Genomic DNA, 26025 nt, shown 5'->3' on the forward strand with positions numbered 1-26025 from the left:
CTAAAAATCCAGATATATTTTTCCTGTTTATTGAATGCATAAAATCAAAGAATCCCCACGTGTTTGGTCTCTGCAAGCATCAACTGACAGCATGTACTTTGATGCACTTTTCTGAGTTTAAAAACCCCCAATAAGGGTTAGGAACTTGCGTTGCAGCATACATGAGCATAATCTTATGCTTCATTCATTTTCACTGTTACCTCGATACAAGAACCTGCAGTTTATTGTTCTTTTATTTTACTGTTAGGTTTTACAGCCCTTAGAAATCAGAATTATTCCAAATCAGAATTGCAATTTCAGACCTAAAAAATAAATTAATTCTTGACACTAACCTAGTATTTTATTGTAAGTCTATTGTAAATACACATCCAAACATGGAAATATTCCTTCATATTTTGTTCAACCAAAGTAAATAAGCAAAATAAGCAGGAGATGGTTGTAATTAGAGAATTTCGTGTCTTCTAATGCTGACAGAAAAATGCATTTGAATTCAGTAGTGGTGAAATTTCAGGAAGAATGAAACTTTGTAGAAGAATGTGGGGCTTCAGCTTTCTTTGTTGAACAGATTTGTGTCCCATATGTCTAGGGCAACAAAAGAAAGACCTCCTTAGAGGCAACCAGAACATTCAGCTGTGTTATAGGAAACAGACGAGATGTTGAGATCTAAAACATCTAAAGGAATTGGCTATAAAAAAAAGAAAAAAAGTTGGAGCAGGGAAGTAAACAAGCAAGAAAACCTCTTTTGGATGGGAACTGAGGTGAGAGGTGTGTTGCGGAAGCAGCTAGGTTTCGGAAGAAAAAAAAACAGGAGAGGGAGATGGATTTTCTCATTTAGAACAGATGTGGATACTGTGTTATTTATTTGGCTGAACGTTGAGGCTAAAAAAGAGTGAAACCTTTATTTGATGAGTACTAGACACCATGTGACAGGGAGAATGAGAAACCTTTAATTAGACTAGATAGACAGCGAGAAGGTGTGAAGTCTAATTAGGAGGGGGAAAAAATCTGTTTTAAAGTGAGATCACTCGACAGAACGAGAGACTTCATTATAGCTGAAAGAAATCTGGAAGGCAAAGATGGATGGCATATTTTTTTAAATCACTGTGGGCGACATTTTAGATAACAAGTGATTAGATCCTTTGTCTGTTTCATTAGCGTCTGAATTTGCTGTCAATTTAATTTTCATGATACGGAGGGCCCTAATTTTTGCCTAGACAAAGCCGAGCTCTCTGACCTTGTAAAATAACAGACTCAGTTGGCTCAAGCAGATATTTCCCCTTTCATTTACCTTTTGGTAATTTTCTCCATGTCATCAGCAGAAGCAAAATATAAGAGGGAGTACACAAAAGCAAAATGTCAAAACAAATTAAGCAATATGGCATCAAATATTATGTTGTCCTCAAAATGTCTTAGCACAATGAATGCCTTGTTTTTCCTTACTCTTTGATGAAAGAGTATAAATATATAAATACATAAATATCGACACATTAAGAGACAAATTGTTTCTATAAATTATCCAAGAAGTACCTATTATCAGTGGCTATAAAATTATGTCTGCTAAATCAATAATAAATATGAAAAAATATTGAATATGCAATACATTTAGATGTAACAAATTTAAATGTTCATAAATAAGATTGTCCTCGATTGATATTCTTCTGAACAAAGAAATAATTTATGTTTGTGAAATCATGGTAAAAACAATATCAAAAATCGTGCATTTGTAAAAGCCCTATATTTATTAATCTTTATACTGAATTGATATGAGAGAGATTAAACATATGCATCATTTAGAAACAAAAACATAATTGTCAAAACACTGATAGTTAAAAATGCACAGATCAGGCTTTCCTGGCTCCTAACATTTCCCGATTTTGAGTAATTCCAATTTACATGAAAGATCTTGCATACAAAAACCATATAGAAACAAATAAATTATACTCAAAATGCAATTAATCAGCTTTTTCTGGTTTGATAAAGATTCCTCATTGTCTTTGACCAGGCCATTCCAATATATAATAAATTTGTTTTTTTTATCCATGGACTTTAAAACAAAGGAGTAACAAAAGTGCTGAAGGTTTTTTTGAGTGTTAAAATGCAGGGAGCTTAGTTTTGATGCATTTCATAAATAGAAAGAGACACCCAGATTTTTCTTTTATCAACCTGCTGTTCACTGATTAGAGTCGATCAAAGTGAAATTGGCCAATTCTGATCTCTGGTTGATCAGTGTAAGCAATAATATTTAATTAGAGTAAACTGTGTAATCCAGCTGTTAAAATTAGAACTACATTATCCTACATTTTGTAACTGAAGTAAGCAGAACATTTATTTACTTGTTATACATTTCAACTAAGTTTTCCCATATTTGTCAAACTGGTTAAAAACAAAGACATTCACCTTTATTCAGGTTCCAAGAATGCCTGGATTTGTGTTCTGAAATGGGTCCAAATTCAAAGTGGGCTGAAAGAGGCAGTTGGATGAAGCTAGATAATAAAAAAATATATTTTTTAATAAAATGAAGGGCACTGCATTGGAAGGCAATCCAAAGTAAAACTGAGCAATACAAGACCTTAATGTCAACTCACAATGGAACAAGGACAAAGCTCAAGCAGAGAAAATATGAAATCCTCAGAGCATATTTACTGAGGGAGCTATTAAAATGCAAGCTAGAGAAATCAAATAATGCCGGTGAGAATCACTGCAAAGAATCAAACTAAAAATTACATCTAAATACTTAAAATTACACAAGTATCACTGTTGGATGTACAAATGATGACAAGTTAATTTAGTTTTTAGTTTAAAAATTTTATTTAACATTAGAGAAATAACATAACACATAACAAAAAAAAAAAAAAGAAAACATTAGAATGTACAAAAAAACTGCAACACTCCACAATGCTACATGTTTAAGTTATGCAATGCATTTTAAAGCCACATTCAGACAGTGTGTAACAACTTCCAAAGTCGAGCAATCACGACAAAACCAAGCAGTTTATGCTGTTTTGTTTTTTTTATGTATTTTTTTTCCCCCGGAAAAAAAAATATATTTACTGTATTTTTGACAGAATTCCTCAAAGGGCCTCAGGATATTGCTGACATGGATCTCCAGATCAACACAATTTTCAGTCAATAAGTAAGCTGCTACTTATTCCTCTCTCACTGTGTGCATGCACCGAGTTGACTCATCCTGCCATGAGCCCACTGTGCTCCATGGGCTCCATTCAATATTCCGAATGAAGATGTTGCACTCAAACAGCTTTTACGCCAGCTGCAAACATAGAATTTCTAAATAATGAAAAAAATATGAATATTTAAAAAATAATTACTGAAACATGGTAAATGTTAAATGTTTGCATTTCATTCTGTTGAATCTGGCATTTTTGAGGAAACATGCTAATGTGCTTTTTTGGTACCCTGAAAAACTCTGACTTACATGCACATGTATATCATCTCAAAGCAAAGACGTGTCATCTTTTGCTTTTCTAGTAAGAGGAAGCTATTGCCCAAAACAAAAATATTCCCCTGGCATTAGTTTAGGAGCTAAAGCCAATTAATAAAATTGGGCAGAAAATGGACTGCAGCAGAACCAATCTACAGCAAGCTCCCTGAAAGTAGTCATAAAGCAGCGACTGCAACACCAGAAATACATTTCTGATCATAGAACCAGAAGTAAACAGCTGACTACACAACTGGAAACAAACAAGCAGGAGCCACAAGACCAGAAATAAAGGACCAAGCCACAGAGCTGGAACTAAACTGGTGATCACAGGAGGGTGGATAGATGACCAATTATCAAGCAGTGAATAGGCAAGGCTCCAAGGGTTTGACATTCATGAGCTATGTGTGCACCATCACCCTCCCCAGAACAAGCCAGTGCCCTTTCAGCTGCCTCCTAAAAGACTTGTTCACTGTGAATTTCCTGTCCACACTTATTGTTCCCGAGGAGATGGGTCAGTTCAGTTCCACCTCCATTTTGTCACTTCAAGGAAGAAGGTCAGCTGTTCATGAGGATTAGAATCAGCAAGAGATCACTGCGCAGTAAGGATGTAGGTGGAGCAATTACATATCTGATACCTTTTAATAGTTCTCACGCAACATCGTATTTTTGTTTTTAGAGAAAATATTTTCTGCAACGGATGATGAATATTATGTTGGGGTTTTCTCTCTCTCTCTCTCTCTCTCTCACACACACACACACATATGTATGTATATGTATATATATATATATAAATATATATATATATATATATATATATATTCATTTAAGCATGCAAAAGATCCATTGAGATCAAGACCTCTTTTACAAGGGAGGCTTGATCGCATGTTGTAATGGACAAAACCAATAGAACGACAAATAAACAAACAGCCACAACAGACTGAAATCCTATATTCCTGACATAACCAGCATTTATACCTCACATTTTTGACTCTGCAACACTCAAAGACGTCATTGAATTATGGAACAAAATCAGCACATCAGTATGTTAGTTATGAAATTGGTGAGTGCTCGCAAATTAATTCAGCAATAAAACCCCCGGTGAAATAATGGGTTATTGCGACCAAATAACGTTAAGGATCAAACTGAGAAAATATGCCGTTGGGATAATGAGCCAATCAATTATTTGGATCTGCTCAAGATGACAGTTGGCTCTCACTGCAAAGCAAAGTCAACACACTGACTGCAGTGGAAATGTCACTGGGTGTTTCGGTTCTCAACGAGAATCAACCAGCACCCAAACTAAAAATACCCCCGAGAAAGAAGCAGACATGCTTAACAAAGAGGAACCAACATCTCTCTCCTGAAAGAAAAGTGAACCACAGCCAATTACTCCATCACCTAAAGGCCTCTGGAAAAGGTTGATGGATTGTATGAGGCAGCTGATTAGTTTTAAGTGTCAGATGATTGGGCCGCGAACTCGGCACTTAAAGGACTATTACAAGCACTAATGGAAGGAAAGCTAATATTCGACAGAAAAACTCCCTAACAAGCCTTTTCTGACTTTTTTTGGTTACACATAATGAAACACTTCAAATGTTCAAATCGTTTTCTCTGTCAAATACCTGGAAGCCTTTTCAGAATTGCACTCGGTGCAGCAGGCATAACCGTGAACAGAAACCCTCAGACTCAGAGCTTAGCAAAGCTCACATTTTCTGTTATTACAAAAACCCAGATTTTATTACTTGAAAAACAGTTTAAAAAATTCATGTGTGATTGTTTTATTATTTCTGAGCTAAAATAAAAAGATAAATTAAGAATCAATAGCAGAAAACAAGCAATGGGCATAATGACTCTTTTTGATGAGTCCTCACGAGACAATATAAATAAATCATAGAAGAGTGAAAGCGGATTAAGCAGTTCAAAAATGCCCAGCCATCTCAACAGATATTCTTTACTTTCACAGAATAAACAAAAAAAAATCCTCTTCTCTCTAGAATTTAATACAGAAAAAACACATTTTCTTGTGCCCTTCTTAATGGTCTTGTGAGTAAGTTCCTCAGAGGCACAAACACAGCCACGGTGGCATGATATACATTAAAGCAGAAATCACTTATAAGAGATATAAATGCTCTGGCTATTTCTGTCTCAGTATTACTAAGAAGAAGGACCTCAGAATCAAAAAAGGGAATTCTTTACTTAAGCTCAAGACATGTTGTTTGCATTACCCAAGAGACAATGTAACCATATTTTAGAACCAGGAAAAAACTTATCTTTAAAAAGGGAAAAAGACATGAATCCCAACAACCAGTTCCACTGTTTTTTAGTTAATAATTATCTCAAAACACTTTTTTTGACACAACCATTGCCCTTAAAGCAACAGCTTCCAAAAGGGAAACAGGACTACCATTTATGGATGATTACATGTGGTCTAGAACTGTGGGGGACAACTGCCTATTTTAAACACAAAACAGATTGTTTCTGATGATAAAGACATTTCTAACAAGAATGTGTTCAATAAATGTGTGGTCGCTTGTTAAAAACACAGAAAGAGATTGGGGTGAGTGCTCTTCTTTTCCACAAAGATTCAGCTAGGCAAAAAGAAAATAGGCATTATTAGTGAAATTGAAGATGGATGCATGGATGGATGGATCTTTTTATAGTTTAATTAAATGCAGTAAAGCACAAACTTGTGTCTGAACTTCTGTCTAGACTGTATTTTACTCAGTTTTTCTTTTATGCTTTGTTACACATTCTTTCACTTTGTCTACGGACAGAGTTAAAACCATCATGAGCGGGACGTGCTCCTATGGTGCATGGGTAGCGAGCACTGTCAAGGTTCTCTATTTGGCCGGTGCTCCAACTCTGCTCCACAGGTGGTTCTAGTTTGCTGGGGGGCGTGGCCCACACCTGCGGCTCGTTTGGAGCGCTGTTCACTGGCGTCTTAAAGGCATACTATGCAACATTTTTCAGTTAATTAATGTCTTCCATACCGTTTTGGATGATTAAATGAGTCATTTCAGGTCGAACAAAGGTTTTCTCGGCCGCCCTGGTGGTCTGTAGGGGAAATACCGCACTTGCAATTGTAGGAGCCCTCAGCCCACACCCACAGGCTCAGAAGTCTGTGCATCGCGAGAGTCAGTCTTGCTTTACGGCGAGAACTGCTACACGCCCCCAGTGAAAGGTGTGCTCGTTGCTAGCGCAGTGGCGATATTTGTGCAGTTATCATGGCGGAACCAGCGAGAAAACAGCGAAAGCCCATGTCGGTGCAGGCCAGAAAGAGGAAAAGGGCTCTGGACAGAGAGAGGAGTCGTACATCGGTGAACATCGGGCGAACTTTTTCTGAATGGCGAGAGCTAAAAGAAAAAGAAGGCTGCAAGGCTGACGCGGAACTCGCATTTCTGTTGATGCGATTGTAAGTAACATTGGAATGGTTTCTCTCTCTCTGTGTGCATGTTCATACTTTCACTGTGTTAGTCATTGTTTTACTGCCGTTTTTTCAACTTTTCGTTGCGTTCGCCTGTCTGCTAAGCTCAAAACAACCGCGCCTGGCTTGACGGAGAAACCAGAACAGCTGAGCATCTTTATGACAGTGCACTTCTACTTTCGCCCTCTGGGGGGATCCTCGCTGGAAAATCAACCCCAGTTGCATAGTATACCTTTAAGGAAGGCATAGACAGATGGAAGATGCCAGAGCCTTACCCAGTCATGGTGCGGCGTGGCCTTTGACCTGATCCTGAAAACCTGAACCTGTGAGTCTTTCGTATCTTTTGAATCTAATTATTTTGGATCTCCTGCTTTTTCGTAGTTTGTGTTTTGGATTACTCAGCTGCCTTGACGTCCTGCTCGACGAACCAGCGTTACAAGAATCCCCTTGGCTCGGATATTGCTCTGGCATTTCCCCTCTAACTCCTTTGGTGTTGCCAAGCTGGGCTCGAGGTTCCCTTCCCTGGATTCTGCTGGTTCCTTCTGATCTCTGGTCAAATCGTCTGTCTCCCCGCCTGTCGTGGCTTGCTCTGGATCCCTCGCCGACGTACCATCAGTCCGTCCTCCAGCTGCTAACCACCGGCTACCCTCGTGAGCACTCGGCCTCAGAGTTTCCCTCACTACCCCTCCCCGGTTAGGTTCGCTCAACTAAATGTTCCTCCGGCACTGACATTAAGACCTCGACAGATCTCATTATATCGTATCAATCCCTGTAACCTAAACTCTTTAATAAACATCTTAAACTGCGTTCTGTCTTCCGTATTGTATCTGCATGTGGGCAAAACGTATAAAAACCATGACAAGCACGACCCGTATACAGAAGCGTCTGTCACGTCTCAGCTGACATGGGTTTGATTCCGGCCTGAGGTCCTTTACTGTATTCCCCTCTCTCTCAAACCCCATTTCTTGCCTGGCTACTTTGTCAAAAAAAAAAAAAAAAAGCCACTAGTGCTGTAAAAAAGAATAATAAAAAAAACAAAAAAAACATTGAGTTTAAGAACTAACCAAATTAAAAAAGGACAAGTTGGCAAAATTATGATATATGGCCACTAAGGTTTGAAATAACCTAATAGAAGAATATTCCTTCAAATAAAAAAAAAAAATAATAATTCGATTTAATATTTAATTGTGAAAATGTAAAATTTCACAGTCCAATGTCTTCCAGCCAACTATAATGCTCTCGGGTCCTTTTTCACATTTTGTTTGCTGTGAGATGTCTTCTGTTCCTTTTTAGCCAACTAATTCAACACTGTTGACTTCATATACACTACAGAATATAGATCTTTTGAAGAAAGGTCTAAAGGTAGAATTTTTTATTTATTTTTTTTGTCCCAGGTGCAATCTTAAGCTTAGCTACCAAGTGTATATATTTTTTCTTTTTACACAAATGTAATTTCTAACTTCTGTTTATGCCTTTGTAGGAGCTTTCTTCTGCTTCGGTTTTGTGTCTTTTATTCATGTTTACCTTTTATTTACAGTATCTGTATGGTTTGAACTAGATGACTTCAGACTCAAGATTGTTTTCTTTTATCCTGTAATTGCACTTGACAAACAACCATGCTGCCCCAAGTAACTGTTTATTGACTTGTCTTTCTAGAGGCCTGCTGATCCCGAAGGCTTGCCGTGCCACTGTTTCTGTTAAGGAAGCATATAAGGTGCTGGCCTTCACCCACCAGCACTAAGGTGCCACGGTGTTTAAATGCAGTGATCGATTTCAAATTTTCTGCAAGATGCAGAAATAGCTGGCAGTTATACAGTTTGTTCTGTAACAAGTGAATCTGAGCTGCTCACCTTTCAGCTTTTCCCTTTCAGTACTATTTGTTCATGCTCCCTCTCTTATTCACACATATTCTATGCCCACCTAGCAGAGGAAACTAAAAAAATTACAAATTAAAAACCGATGCCAAAAACAAACGTTTGAAAGCATGTACTTAACAGGGTCCTCTTGTATCCCTTCTGACTTCCAAATAGCATATATATGATTTTTTTTTTACATTAAACATTTCCATATTGCATACCACTAAATAACATATAAACACTTTAACATATAAATTATGTATCAGGTTTTATATTTCCAAATGAAGGGTAGCCTTTTCAAATAAGATTTAACAGGACAAAAAAAGGATATAAAAAAGTTCTAGTCCCTTTAGTTGTGCAACCATAAAGGAAAATAATGCATTTTAAAGACGCCACTTATTTAAAAATGAAATACTCGACATAGTAAAATTCCTATGCAACTTAGATATGACTTGTGTTAATCATGAGTGTGTGTGGTTTAAATTTGATTAATTTAGATCAAGGGTGCCCAAAACCTGTCCTCAACAGATAGTACCCTGCAAGTTAGATACATGCTTTTCCAACCTAACTGAATCAAATTGTTAAAATCCCTCATCAGCAGATGGGCAGAAGATCTTTGCAGTTATCAAGGCAGAAGATCTGGCTCAGGCTATAACAGGAGTTAAATTTTGGTAAATAAGTTTAAAAAGTACAACCCTACATTGCTAATTGTAACGAAGTAACACAGTGACTGTTGTTAGATGTCTTTGCACACCCTTAAAGAAATACTCACCTGACACAGTTGATGCTTGAAACTAAAATTTTAGCACAAACTTCAAGAATACTTTAGCTAATAATGGTGTGACCAGGTAGAGCCACTCATAGAACATTGGAGCTTCCTCTTGAGATGGAAAGTCAACCTTTAAACGTAGGGTCAGCGATTTTTCCGGAAGTATACCTAAGTCCCTTTTTGAATAACTGCACGTGCAGAAGACCGTCTTATCTTGCTCTTCCTTGTCTCTTCAGGGACTTTGTGTGGAAAAAAAAAATCTCCCAAATCCACTCTGGTCTTATTTCTATTACGTCCTTCCTCTTGCTCTCATAAACATGAACGCAGTTCACTTCTTGCGACTTTCAGCCATGTTCAAAGTCTACAGCGAGAGCAGCAGAGCTACGATGAATGGCTAACTGCTAACCTAGCTGCTAAGCTAACCGAACACATAAACACTAGAAGTTATATTGTAAGGAAAGAGCACGGACACTGGCATTACGTGGGCGTGCCAGAATAATTGGCACGTGGGACAACCAATAGATATGGCAATACTCCAGAACTAAGGGTGAGAACAGGAATACAACTTCAAAAAATCCCTGCCCTTCGGCCTGAAGGGCAAAGATTGGTTATAGTTTTTACCGGCCTGCAGCTCCCATAGAGAATTACTTTTTTAACATTCTTTTGTGAATACATAATGTATTGACTACTTTCAGGATGGAAGGACGATTTTACCCAGTATAATAAAACGTGTTTCTGAACAGGATTACCAACTATTGGTTTAAATGTAAATAAAAAGATAAAAAGCTCACTGCAAAATGATTTACTCTTTTCCGTTGGACAAAAACTCTTCCAAACTCTAGTTCCCAACAAATATGCTCTATTCAGATTAACAGCACTTTTGATGTGCTATGATTTTCTTCTTCAAAGACATGACAGGACATTTCTACAAAATCCCTGTAATGTCCTTATGTTTAGACCCAAGTGATTTTCAGTATGCCAGCGTAAATGGCAAGACGAGAACCACGTGGCTGCAGCTTTTAATCCATTCTTGACTACTACAAAGATTTAGCCAGAAATTCCGCCCTGACAGACAGAGAAGGTACTACAAATTTTGGAATAAAACTTGGGCCTGATTAAAAACCACCACCAACTGCGACATGCCTACTTGGATTTGAGAGTGTGGGTGGTTTGCATTAGGCTAAGTGAATATTTGGTACCACAGTAAGCGTAGACTGTTTGTACAATAAAATACTGTTTAGGTTTTTGTCTCTGCTCTCTTTCTGATTTAAATGTTCAAACAGCTGATGCTAAAGAGGTTAGTTGGTTTTCCTTTTTAAAGCACATTCAGATTCAAATTAATATTCAATGAAGTGCTTGTTCTTTTCTTTTTATTTTAACGCTAGAGCTATTATGTGCCCACAGTGCCTGTAGGCACAAGTGGCTCTCAACAAACAAGGGGGCTTGTTGTGAGCCAAGGCCAGCAGCACTGAAGCACCATCACCTGCTCTACCCAATTGCCGGCTCCTCTCCTTTTTACCCTGCCAAGCTACACCACAACCAGCTGGTGGCAAACTTCAATTACAACACCTGAACTGCATTAACTTGTCAGCCCCGACCCTTTGAGCCAGCAGGTGTGTGAGAGAGAAATGTGGGAGCTCTCTGAGAAATGTTGGAGCTTCACCAGGCTTGTGTCAAGGAAAAAAGGAGTTGTCTTATTAATTTTGAAGTGGTGCAAATTTCCTATCATAGTAGGTGCAAATTTGATTTCAGCAGTGAAAAGTAGAGTTCTTTTCGAGTAAGTGATAAAAAAAAAACAGTGAAGGCTTCCAACATGGAATGCTTTATTTGTGAAACACACTGTTAATACTGATGATGTTTTAATGTGCCAATAAAGCCATAATCCATTAGAATCTGCAGCCTTTGTTGCAATAATAGCTCTAATTTGGATACAATACAAACCCTATGGATTTAATCGATGCTTCATGCAACTAAATAACATGCTGATAAATGGAAGGCTATTAGATAATATTGCCTAAGGAAACATATGTTCTAGAATTTGATTGCCTTGGTTTTATATTCTTATATTATCATGGGGGGGGTAAGATGCTTGTTTACTGTCATTAGTGCTGATAGTATTATTTTGTGAGTTGAGAATCTTGTTCTATATTAGCCTACACCTTTAATAAGTGAGGCATTTAAAAATGCTAAGAAAGATAAAAAGTTATGCAGCCTCAGAAATTAGAAATATAACAATGAATACTAGCTATCTCTTTAAGAAGCATTTTGAATGGTGAAATGACAAAATTATCCTTGGGTATGTTTCAACAGCTTTTTAGCAGAGACAATTATTTATCGACTATTAGCTCTTTCATATAATACCATGATCATGAATATAAATTAGGAGAAATACAACATTTATGTCTAAATATTTTTAATGTTGTAGTAATTATTACCCCTCAATTTAGGTTCTTCTACTTCTTGTGTTTTAATGGCGGTTGGTAACCAGCTAGGAGCATTACTGCCTACTGTTGCTCAAGAGTGAAATCAGAGAGCCTCAATTATGGTTAAAGGATATTGTGACTTTAAAAAAATAATTACACCTGTTAAGGATTATGAGATCATAGCTGCAGAAAGATGTTAAAGAGAAGCCAACTGATAACTCATGGACACTAAGATTAGATTGGACTCTATGACTGATTAAGGATAAATGGGTCAGGTTGGTCACGTCCACAATATAGAGTGATATTCTCCACCAATGTTGCACAAGGAAAGCAGATGTCATATGGTACACCCCCCTTGTAGGGTTGTACTTTCTTGGTTCTATATATTGTTTACATAAGTGATGATCAGCGCTCTCCTATTTCTTGTATGAGAGTCCAGTAATGAAGCTGTAAACATCCCTCTGCCTTGTTAGATTAAATATGTTAAAGTATAGTTTCTGTTTCAAGAGTCTTTTAATTAACACAGAAGTCCACAATAGAGAAGACTTATTTTTTTCAGGGTAAAGAACTGAACCGTAACTGGATGTGGTTAATTCATAACACACCACTTGGCAAAGTTCCAATATTTTTATGACCATATTGCCACACAACCTTCAGCATCTGTTCTTCGGTGATTGTTTTACTGTTTTCAGTGTTTAGAAAATGTGTCAGTTCAATGACTTGTAGAACTTTATGTCAAAAGGTTAGCTTTGTTATTGCAAAACAATTTGTATTTTCAACATTCATTGTAGAAACAATAGGCCATTTGCTTGGATGCAAGATTGCATTCTTCCTACCCCTTGAATTTCTTTTATTTATTTTTTTTTCAGTGGGTGTGGTGATTTTAAAAACATAAACTTCAGTTTATTTTTAAAGCAATTTATTTGTTAGACCAACAAAAGAAGTGCATTATAGTGAGAGGAAAACGATGCAGAGTTTTCAATTTTTGTCTTCTAGAAATAAAAAAATTGGAAAGTAATGCATTTATTTCTAATTAGCCAGGATTAGTCCAATCCCACCCTGTGACAGACTGGCCACCTGTCCAGGGTGTACCCCGCCTCTCGCCCATTGACAGCTGGAGATAGGCACCAGCACCCCTCGGGACCCCAACAGGGATAAGCGTGTAGGAAAATGGATGGATGGATGGCTAGTCCAATCCCCCAAATCAAATCTAGTGCAACCAAATGCCTTTAAGAAGTTATCTCATATGTAAACAGAGTCCATGTTTCTTTTATTTATAAATCCAGCTGTTTTGGGATGGACTTTTTTTAGAAAATGTTAGTGAACAAACAGCCTGGATAAACGTGTGTAAATGTTGAAAGCAGGATTGGGTTATAGAATAATATATATATGTATATATATATATAAATATAATCAAGACTTTGATTGATCAAGACCAATCAAAGTCTTGATCGGACATAGAAAACCCTAGGTATGGTTGAAAACTAAAATTGCGTCCTGAACAAAGCGTTCCTACGACAGAAGCAAAAAAACAAGATTATGAGATTTTGACTCGGTTTCACAAAAGCAAGTAGCACATAAATTACCATGTCAATTTATTCTGTGCAGCTAACCTGCTCCGGACCAGGCTAACAGCCAGGCTTAGTTACTCCTGGTGCCTTATTTGTTCAGTCAGTGGTCACGCAGATCACAAACCAATGGTTTTTGTCAGTGATTTTACTTTTTTATCTATGTGTTTTGGTATTTTTATCAGGTTGCATTAAATTTTCACTGATACATATTGGCATTCAGCCAAGGACTATTATTATTTATTATTTATCTTGAAGGTAGCCTATTTTTAACTTCATAATTATCCATGTGGGCATTGTTACTATATATATCAGAGAGATATGTGTGTATAATTAGTGTGTTTATTATATTAATATGTAACTGCAAAATATATAACTGCGTGTATATATCTCATCCAGTTTGACTTCAGTTTAAATTGTTTTGGTTCTGAATAAATATGAGTAAGCTAACTGAAAGGTCACGAGCATTGTGAACATATGATAAAAATGAGATCTGAGCTGCCTCCTATGCATTCTGACAGCAGCTGTCTGCACTGTGGTCTGACCCAAGATGGCCACTCTGTAGGCACGTCGGCCTAGCGGTTGGCAGCGTCCAATGGGGCGTCTACGTATATAATGTCTATGGTTTCATCCATCTAGTGCTTTTCTTTCAGGAGTTATGAAGGGGTCAGCGAAACAGCGCCCTCTAGAGTCACATAATCTGATGAGTTGTGGAAAATGGTGTAAGACTTGTTCTGCCGTAGGCAAAGTAGGTACCTCCAAACATGTGGCTTCCCATGTGAAGTACATAAATATGTAACTTATCCATTGTAGTATCAGTGAATCTGTGATCAACCTCATAGTCTCTTAGAGAAAGCTGTGGACACATATTTACCTGAAATACTAAAACCTGGCTTGACATCGTCACACCTCCTGACCTTGGTTTGGACTTTGTGAAACAGATTAATCCAGGATTCACTGATCACACTAGGTCGAGCCTAGCTTTATCTCTTATCCTGGATTTCTAAAATCTGCTTCTGTGAAACAGCCGTTAGGAACAGTAAAGTTGGTTAGAGTTGATGCAATCATGTGGGGAGATAAATATGGGGCAATCTCACAAGGAAACCTGTTGGAGGCTGTAAAAGACTTAAGGCCTGGTGAGTGTGCACCTTTCAGTCAATAACAGAGCTAAACATACAGTCTGAGCCACAATGGAATAGTTACAAAAATGGAAAACTGCCAATTACAGAGGTTTCCATTCAATCTAGTTGAGCTTGAGGGTTTTTGCAATGAGTGGGCTACAATTTCAGTCTTGCGATGTACAAAGCCAGAACAGACATACTCACTTAGAAGGTTTCCAGCTGTCATTTAATTAAAAATGGATTTGTAATGTATTGCTTTGATTGGGCCAAATGCATGGGGCATCTCAGACATTAACAAAAAACAAAAACGGAATAGCAATAAAAGTTTGTGGTTGCAACTTGTCACAAAATATTTTAAATAATTGGAAAGGGTATAATAAAATTATATATAAATATTTTTGCCCTTTATGTCAAACGTCTTAACTAACACATCATTTGGTTGATTAAAACATTTTGACTTGCCTCAAGGAGATTCAGTCATTTTTTTGTCAGTCCAAAAGTCAGACATTGTTTAGTGGGATATTTTACAAACAGGTATGGGGGGAAAAATAAAAAAAATAGTTTGTTTCCTTCACCTTATCAGTAACGATTCACAAAACTCTGACCAGCAATACTTAAAAAGGAAGATGCTTTTAAAGAGGGGACAGGTTTATTATCACAAATTCAGAAATTAGAAAACCAGTGCTAGCCTTAATCTCACATGTGTTGTGCAAAACCTGTTATTTTTTCATATCAATTAACTTAATTTAATTAAAGCTTTTGGTCCTTATGGTTTTTGACACACATTATTTCAGCCAACCCAAATTGAGTTTGTGCAGCATAGTAGCATGTGTCTTCTGTGTCTTGAATTAATTTTGAAATACTCTTCATCCCCCGCTTTGTTAAGACAAATTTGCTTAAGTGAGGGTTTTAAATCAGGCATTTTGTTTCCCTGATATTGTCACAGAGGGACGGGTAATTATGATGAGTCTTGGGACTATTCAAAAGGTTTACATTAGTCGAGTCAAAGAACATGGAAGTAAATCTGTTTTCTGTGTGGTATAGATTAAGTTTATCTAAAGCTGCAGCTGCTTACGCACGTGACGCATGAACAATTAGCTACAGATGTGTTAAACGTCTTGAAATATCGGCATGATAATTAATTCTAGTTTACAGGACTGATTAAAAAAACTGCAATGTGTATTTAAGGATATCAAATCCTTAAATAAATTAGCTAATGGAATCAGTGTGCGTCATTAACATTATAAATGCTGCAATAACAGACCAAAGATGGGAATCTCAGAGGAAAAAGATGTCTAAAGAAAAGCAGGATTATCTCAAAAGAAAAAAAACTTGTGTAACTGTTAGTCTTTGTATTGTTTTTTTCCTCCTCCTTTTGTTTACAGCTCCCTTGTTTACTGCTTCCTCTGCTTCTCCCTCTCACTGATCAGACCTGCCCTCTCTGTCGGCCTTGCGGTTATGCTGCCAGCTCTCTCATTTGAGCTGCCTGACCTTGTTTGCAGTTCCGAGGCAAGCTTCTTGAATCCTCGAGGTTGTTTTTTTTTTTTTTTTTTTCCCCTTTCTCCAAATGTGTATCCTCACTGGCCTATAAGTGTTCAAGGTTTTGTCTTTTTAGACAAATCTTCCTCTCCACAGAAGACTCCCCATTACTGCCTCTTGAATACTTGCTTTTCACTCCACAGCAACACTTGTCCCTGTGTCTGCCTTGGCTGTGTGAGCGGCAGAAAAGAGCAGAACACTGCAGGAAAGTGTGTCGCCACCTGAAGCGAGTCGGCGTAAATGGTGCAGCAAACCATCATAAAATGGCACATGCATGACTCACATCTCACTGCAAAGTCACACAGGCATTCTGAGCGGAGATGTATATGTACCCGGGTTTTTACACACCATCCAACTGAAATTAAAACTTAACATAAATGCTGTTGTTTGGCTGACTACTAAATATATATATTGATTGTTAATCTAGCTCATATTTTTACATTTTGTTGCCTTGAAGAAAAAATAATATTAAAAGCATTTGTCTAACTTTCTGGAGTTTTTTTAAGTTTTAAGATATTTGCTCTAGTCCAATCCTTTTACCTGGCATTTTTTCAGGAAAATTGACGTATTCAGGCACAAAAAGGAATTTAAACTCAAGGGAGGAACTTGCTCTTTCTCAGCATGTAACAGACTTTGCAAAGAACCAGCTGCAATGAGTAGCATCTCAAGACGTTCCTTTCCGACTCTGGTCTGGTCTGGTTGAAGTCTACATTCCCAAACAGAACCAACGTTGTTTTAGGATGTTTTTTTGGTGAACAATAAACAATTTTTTCATCTTTTTCCAACTAGGGCCTCAGGCTGTCACTGGAAGAAAGAGTTGAGTTGGGTAGCCAGGAGCAAGAGTTGATTTAGAAATCTTGTGAATTGAACAGAAGTTGATTGGAGAGGGAACTGTGTATCCAGCTGTGGCTGAGTATAGCAGAATGTTGGGCGTCTGCAGCATGTGAGGATTTGTCGCCATGGTTTGTTCTCCAGCTTCCTCATCCAGGAAGAGAAAGTAGAAATAGACAGGCAGGTCATGCATGTGAGTTTAATCTAGGTAAGCCACTTGAGCAGCAAAACAGACTCTGGACGGATCTTTGAAATTGAGGAGGTCAGAAAATTGGATAGGGAGCCTTCCAAGAAATTTGCCCCTCAATCGAGGAGAGAAGTTCAGCAGAAGCAGAGAACATCAAGGAATCTGCCATGCAATCTGACACAACAGATGTACAGTAAGATAAATAAAAAGTATCAGGTAAACTGATTGTCATGTATTCTGGTGATCCTCCTCCACCTCCAGTGTCCTTTTTTGTAGTGCCTCTAGGTGAGGAGCAGTTGGTCAATTGTGCTGCCGGACTGCAACCGGGTTATAACTGAGAACTTTGAAATGCAGGAAAGAAAAAGCAATAGCAAAAGGATGATTAGACAGGGTTGCACAAAACCAAAGTTTAGAAAAAATGGACATCAGCTTCAGACAGTTGATACCCTTTGTGAATCAACCTTCCCCACTTGGAGCAACTTCCCCAGCCTACTGGAATAAATTCCATTAAGCACACCTAAAAAATGTTTGTGATCATCAACGAGGGTGGTGAAGCTACTCACTACTAAATCATTTATCTGACTCTTTAGCTTTGTTTTAGAAGTTTTGATTATGCTTTACACTTCTGAAATGTTGGTTGAGGAATTTGAAGTTTTAATTGTCAAATCCTCCATCGCCATCTGAAAGATGCCTTCATCAAAACATGGTCACCTCTTTGACTTTGATGCAGAAATCAGTTTCCGCTTCAGTGTGATATACAAAAATGTCACTCAGAAATGTGCTTCTGTCATAAACTATTCAACAAGAAACCCGGCCATTTAGCCAGAAATGTAAAAGCAAGAGGGCAACAACATTTTTGGATTCAATTTTAGTTCACGGAACAAGTCCAGAACACTCCCTTTGCTGAGCCATCTGACATCATTAAAATGAGAGGATGTAAGCTCTCATTAAACACTATTGGTAATACCATTAACAATAGTTTTTATAGTTTCCATTGTCTTTAAGTTCACATCTTTGCATACAGCAAAACAGCATATTTGGGGCTGTAGCCGAAATACTACTGGCAACTAGTCCATGCACCCTCTCGATAATGGCTGGCGAGGCGTCAGTAGCCAGCAGACAAACCTTTTCAAAGTCAATATTATGTTCCTTGAAAACAAATCACAATATTTTGAAAAAGCACTTTACCTGCTGCGTGTATTTCAAGCAGAATAAATCTGAGTTCATCCTGAAAACAAATGCCATAATTAAATTTAGCATTGATGAAAATCATGTCTGTGTCGCTGCATCTGTCTGTTGATTCATCCACAGCCGTAGACATCTGCTTTTCTTAGTTCTTCAAACTGATTTTTTAAGACATCTTTTGAAAGTAATTTTATTTGGCGCAGGGGGACATATCTAAAAACTTTTTTTCGATGGACAAAACAATGCCGTCCTTAACATTTTGGTCAACCACAACTTTGAGGTCAGCTAGCATGAATTCTCTGAGCTTCTGCCTCAACGAAAGGCTGCTTCTTCAACATTAATGTCTAACCTACTCATTGGGCTGCTCTCATTGCTCTCTCCTGCTCTGTGCAAAAGAGTCCAAATACCACTTGATCAGTTGAAAAGATACCAATAGTTCTTGCACTTTATATCTCTGTTACTTGCTCTTCTGGAAAGCTTGCTGAAAAAGAGCTATGGTGTGTTTTATACCATGGATCTTTAATCCTGCTCCTCAGGAACCATGGTCCTGCATGTGTTAGGTGTTTCCCTGCTTCCACACACCTGACTTAAATAGATGGGTGATTATCATGCCTCTGCAATCCTTGAAGGCTGCTGAGGCGGTCATGCAATCATTTGATTCAGGCGTGGTGGAGCAGAGACGCATCTAAAACACGCAGGTCAGTATGTCTTGAGGACTAGGGTAGGAGACCCCTGTATTATAGTCTTTACAAATTGCAACCGTCATCACAACAATGCTTTCATTTCAAAGTGAAACACTAAACTTTACAACTTCTTTATTCTCCCTAGAGTGACAGGTACTTCTCTGTCCATTTCCTATGGAATTGTCTATTTGCACAATCAATTTTCCACCATTTTCGTCCTTAAAAGAGATATTTTGAAGCTAGTTGAGCTCGCTAACTTTAGCTTCTGTGATATTTCCTTGTCCGTGGTGCTGCGTCTTTGCCGCCAATTAGATGCAAAGGGTTACCATGTTGTTGCCATGGTTTCCCCTGGTTTACAGAGATCGTCTATTGAACAAATGTGATATAATGCACACATTATATCACAGAAGCTGACATACATCTGTGTTTTACAATATTAGAGCCACAGATCCAAAATCTGGTTTTGGGCATTTCTCTGGGGGACACAAAGTTTTAAAAGGGCCATATACGGCCAGGGGATCTTTAACAGATGTAGAATGTGTTGTGTGGTCTGATCCTACAAAACCCCAATAACAAATTACCATTATTTAAAGACAATGCTAAACCATTTCAGACTTTTAGCAGAGCTGACTCAGAGCTTCACCTGCACAGTAATGCACACTTCACTGTGCATTTCCCCTTTAAACTGACTGGACAATCTAAATGTGTCCATTCTACCTGATTCTTCCTGAATCAAGTCATGCTGCTTACTAATCTTGTTCTCAGGCTCACTCATAGTTTCGGGCTGTTACTGTTGCCTATTTTGTGCCATTACGCATTGTATTAAGTTATTTAATGTTTAATAAATAACCCTCAGTCTGTTCGGTATGGTTCAGTTAATATCAGCCCAAACAACTGATATTGGGACAGGAATGATTCGAGCACTGGCATTGTTTTAACAGCAAATTATGCACACAGAATAAAGCGGTGACAACTTCTCTTGAAGTTCAATAATGTATTAACAGAAACAAATGAACATCCAGGGGAAATCACTATAGAATGCTCTTTATCCAAATTAATGCTATTTTTCATTCAGTATATCCTCTCTACTAGAATAGTGAAACAACTAAAACTACTGAGCAATATTTAGATAAAAAGAAGCTAAGGAACTATTTACACACAAAGGAAAGTGAAGGACAAATACAATAGTTGAAAACCATCATCAGAATGATTCAGTGAATCCTGGTTCACTACAGATTCAAGTTAAAAAAAAACAAAGTTCATCTTAAAGAATATAGAATGAGAAATCTGAGTTAAATAAAACATTATTCAGAGGAAATAACATTTTAAATAATGATTTGCTCATTAAAATCAATAACCTTTAGGACACTTGATTTCTATTAGTGTAATTATTTCTCCAGGAAATAATTAGAACTCGAATTGGTAACTTAGGAAGCTAGATGCTGTAGAGGACAACGACCAGGAATGAAGCATGTTGGAGTGTGTCATGGTCATGTTATTAATTTGAGGAGTTAATCCTAAAGTTACTTGAAACACCATTAAATCGACATTAATGTTCCTTTTTAAAGCTGTACTAATGCTCGTAGTACTATCAAGTACTAACAATGACAGAGCTAAATGAGACAAACCTTATATTTAAAACAAGCCGTAGTTATGTTTCACTAGGGTATTAGCAGTAGGTGATCCAGGAAGCTAATAGCGCTGTGTTAGCGGACATTCGGAGGTAATTTAAAAATACTTTTAAGCTCTATTTGGTTGTAATGAGCAGACCCGACAACACAAATATTAATATCCCATTGATGTATAAAACCTTTATAGAAATAAAATGTTGTTATAACGGTAAAAACACAGTCAACCACATCAGCAAAGTTGTTTCAAGGATGCTAACGGGAGCTGAACTCCAGGTCTGTTACCTCATTCAACCCTTAATACACAGTTAAAACACATTAAAGTAAACCATTTTAAATGACTAATCCCCCACGACTCTTCCCATAATTTCTCTGCCAAACCTCTGTCTTTGGTTGTGGGGACAAGGCAGCCGGGGTGAATGCAGTTTGGGCCGGCTGGTCTGTGAATCCCAGGCTCAGATCTCCAATCGAAAACTTTTCAAGCTTTTGGTGCCGGCGGGGAAGCTCGGCACGGCGAGGAACCTCTTGAGGCTTTCCTTCCACGGCTATGTTCGGTGCTGCAAGCAAGCGGCTCTCCCTCCCTGTGAAACACGGCATGGGATGAGGCTTCCACTGATGCATTCGTGAAAGGTGTGTGTGTGTGTGTGTGTGGGGGGGTGTGTGATGGTCGTTGCACGGCCAGCGTGGCTGTGTTGATTCTCTGGAAGCTGCAGTGCACTGAGCTTGAACTGTCGCAGGAAACTGGTTCCACGCGGCCTCGCCTCAGCTTTCCTGCAACTGCTGAGAAAAATCACAAAGTTGGTTTTGGTATAGATGGATTCCTTACAGATTGCGCAGAAGACAGAGTGCAGACTTAGCTTTGGTCAAAACTGCATATGTCCATGGGCCTCTCCAGTGGAGGACTCCTCTCCTTGAGGACCACGGGCGAAGAGAAAGATAAATCCTAGGGGGCTTGGTAAATAGCAGTGTTGGGACCCCCTGCTGTGATGGGCAGTCCCCTAGGGGCCTGTAAAAGTCTCACATTTCAGTGGCTTTAAACTTGATCTGATTTTTATCCCACATGGCTGATTTCACAACACGTATCTGGCACGTTTGTTCTGCTAAAATTATGGATGCACTTTATGCATTGCACTCTGAGTTAGCACAAAACAACACTTCAACTAGTGGCTCTGTGTGGAAATAGTGAACAATGAACTTCTTGATTTCGAAATCTTGGCTTTTTAATACATGGGATGGGATGGAGGTCAGCTAGTATGCATTCTCTCAGATTCTCTCAATGAAGAATATTAATTTACTGTTGGAGATAGAAAATACATAAAAATGGTGGAACATGTAACAAGCTCATTACTTTGACCCTCCTCTCCTCAAATTTCTGTACTCTAAATACAAATGCATAGCCGATATTACACTGATGAAACAACCTACCAACACCTATAACACCTGGGTATACATGCAGTTAGAAATCATTTGATCAGGATTTAGTCCCACATCAAATGATTCAACTTTTCTCAGGAGTATTTACTGGGTCTGCTTCTGATTATCTTCAGAGCTAGATCTCAATGTTTTTAGCTGCAAGTGCTGCATGGCTGCTTTCTTCACTTTTTTCTTTACATAAACACATGCTTACTCTGCTATAACATTAAATATGGAGGCTCTAAAAATTTACAGCAACATCTTGTGCACTAAGATTGAGTGATTCTACCTGTCTGCAAGACAGCTGGCAGCTCAGTTTTATTTCTGCCATGTGTTCTGACTTCCAATCAGAAAGAACAAGTTTTCTTAATTGCAGCAGGTTCAGATTTTTTAGAAACATTACTACAGCACAGTTTGTAGGATGAGTAATGCCATCTTTTAATTTTGTCACAGCATACAGTCCCCATGGAGGCATTGGTAGCGGTGTATTTTTAGCTATCAGAGGACTGAGTTTTCCATTCTGCTACGGGCATTTTTTAAATTATCTGTTTGCATACAAAAAATAAAGTAAAATAAAAAAACATTAAAATATGTTAATTTTGGTAGAAATATTATTTATGAAAACATTGTAGCCATATTAAAAAAAACTAAAGACACTGTGGTGCATATCTACAGTGTTTTGCAAAAATAGTAATTCCCTAATTTTTCATTCCGTAAGGCCATGGAAGTGGCACCCAAACGGCAGTCAAAAAAACAAAACAATGTGACATCTGTGGAAGCTTCTTGTTCTTTTTATTTTGTAGCCAGTAGTGTAACCAAACAGAAGCCCAAACAACAAATGACAAACAGCTTAAATACATATATTGGGAAAAACTATTATTAGGGTTGCATCAATTGAAAATGGAAAAATACAACACTATTTACACTAGACAAAGAGCAAACAAAACAATACATTTATAAACTAATACAAACTGAAAACATTCCACTAATTACTTAATAATCTGTACCAACAGAAAAAATCTGCTCTGATCACTCCTCTTTAATATGCCTCTTAGTTTGAGCCATACCGGGAACCAATAAATTGTGTGCAAATCCCTGGGGACTGTTTTGTCTGCACACCTGAGAGTGACATGCCAAGATGAGGTACCTCCATTGCAGGTAATGTCACACCCAGGAAACAAACACAAATTCCAACCAAACAAAATAAACAAAAAGAAAAAAAACTGTTGTGTTGTTTAGCTGTTCTCTATTAATGCATTTTTAAAACAATAATATGCAAATTGACATGTAACATTGGCTCATTGTTTTAAACAAACTAAGTAAACTAAAATTACAAATTTCCCTAAAAAAAACTGTTCCTAAAATGAAACATGGGGGTGGCAGTATGATACTGTGGGTACACTTTTCCTCACTGGAGACAAGGAAGCTGTAAATGCTGAGACAATGGTAAGATGGATGGATAGACCTAATTACGGGGCAAACCTGAGACTGTTAATGTTTTAGACTGGGACGAATGGCTATCCTCCAGCAGCATAACTAACGTACACCCAAAGCTGCAATGGAATAGTTTAGATAAAAACATTTGATGCAATGGCCAAGTCAAAGGCCACACATAAATCCAATGGCGTACCGCGAGTGAGCTATTTTTAGAACGTGACGTCACGAGATGTCATATCACGTGGTACGTGGTAGGGCAAGCTTGCTGTATCCTCCGCTGTTTCGCTGTAAAAGAGCTGTGCGTTACCCTTGGTTTTACTCGGTAAAACGACTGCTTTTTCCAAGTCTAAGACCATGGTTTTTAAACATTGTTGCTATGGAACGTGCAACAGCGACTCGAGGTACGCTGATCGGCCGCATATGAAGGATGTTTTCTTCATTAATTTTCCGAAATTCAAGACTGCCAAGGAGAAATGTGTGCGCTGGGTACACCAGTGCGGTCTGCCTACACAACAGTTCAACCCGGAAAAAGTTACCAAATTCACGTACATATGTAGCAAGCATTTTGTTGGAGGAAAGGGCCCAACCGAAGAACATCCTGACCCAATTCCAGCAACATCAAGTAGTGAACAGGTAAGAGTATTTTGGTGTTCTATTGAAGCTTAAATCTGATCATGCGTCCAACAGCTCACGACAAAATGAGCCATCCTTTGTTACACTTTTGTCATGTCTGCGTGTCTATCCTGTCTCGCGACATTGGCTTAGGTCCCTAAGTTGACCATGATTGTTTGTTTTGTCATCATTTCAGTCAGTTTCATTCAGTCAATTTCTTAAGGGAAAGATTCTGAGATCTAAACAGTTGTTTTGTAGCTACCTATTGGCAACATATACCGATTCCTGGACGTGATTACAAACAGAAAAAAAACGGCCGACGATGCCATGAACACCGAGCAGGAGAAAAAAACAACGACTTACCGTTCGATCAACTCGTCCGTTTTCCGGGTCTTTTTAAGCCTTCGACACTCAAGCCATCGTTTGAGCTGAAGGTTGGTGTGTTCTTCGACAGTTCGACCAGTAAACCGTGCGCCTGGGACATCGTCTTGCGAAAGTTTACCGGCTGCAAAGTCCGTCATATCGCTGTTTCTGTTGCGCGTGTAATGGCTGGTGGCTACGGGCACTCTCTACCTGTTTGTCCTACCAAAGCGGCAAGGGGCGTTGCTATTGAGATGGTGACGTCAGGTGCGCGGTACGCCATTGAGGATCTGTAGCTTGAAAATTGTTGTTGATGTATGCTGTCTGAGTCTGACCTAGCCCAATGTATTTATAAAAAATGGATAAAACCTTTAGAGACTAAAGATTTTGCCCATTGATTTGCAAACAAATCAATATTGCACTTTGCAAACTTTAGTGGAGGTCCACTAAAGGTCCACTTTAGTGGAGGTCCATTGAAGTCTGGTTAAGTCCTTGTATATTTTAAAAAGAGTGGTCTGTGAAAAATCATCTCTACTACAAGTCCCACTTTATAACCATTATTTGGTAAAACCACCCGACTTCTATTCCAAAAGCACAATCACAGCATTTGTCAAGGAAGTAAACCAGCAGTTTGTTTTGTGTATTATTATTGTATCACTTTGTTTACTGTTGAGCCACAAATGATTAGATCTTTTTTTGAGTGTATTTTTCTTCTATGTGTATATCTGTTTTATTATGTTGATGCAAACTTGATTTCATAAAGAGTGAGCTGAGTTGGAAAGCAATACCATGGTAAATGATTGTGGCGAAGATTCAAAAGCTGACATAATGACTGCTTCCAGTATCCTCTCACGTACATGGAGTGTTTTCCTCTTTATTTTTAGTGATGTGTATATATGTAAGGCCAACTGTTGGACAAGATTAAATTATTTATGATATTTTTCATGAGCCTAACAGGCCTAATACACTGGAGAACCCTATATTCAGAGCAAACATCCCTTAATGATGACTATTTGCTTTTACTGTATCAGTTTAATTGCAGAAATAGCCAGCTCACCTATCTGGATGAAATAAAACAAATCATGTGAAGAAATATAAAATGAAGAATCTCAGAAGGCCAAAGACTCAAAGCCCCCTTAAATGTCAATGATATTTCAGCTATTAATCATATATATATATAACCTTGAACCACAGAGCAGAAATTATGCTTTTCTCTGTTAGATAGAAATGCACAACGATGTACAGTTGAAACCAAATAATTACATACATTGTATAAAAGATTGTTTTTTTTCTCACTAACTGAAACTAAGCAAGACTAAAATTTTTGGTATTTTTTTTTTCAGTTTTTACAATTTAAATGATCTATATGTAATAAATGCTCCAGTTGTTCTATTTTTGAATTTAGAAATTTACATACAAATAATCACATGAATATCTGGGAAAGCCCCGACATTGACGTTGTTGGTTTCTAAGATTCAGATCTGGTTAATTCACATTATGTTCGAACTGAGACACACTTATGGATGTATTTTAATGCATCCTCACAAATA

The sequence above is a fragment of the Fundulus heteroclitus genome, chromosome 11 (genome assembly GCF_011125445.2).
Source record: "Fundulus heteroclitus isolate FHET01 chromosome 11, MU-UCD_Fhet_4.1, whole genome shotgun sequence".
Classification (NCBI taxonomy): Eukaryota; Metazoa; Chordata; class Actinopteri; order Cyprinodontiformes; family Fundulidae; genus Fundulus; species Fundulus heteroclitus.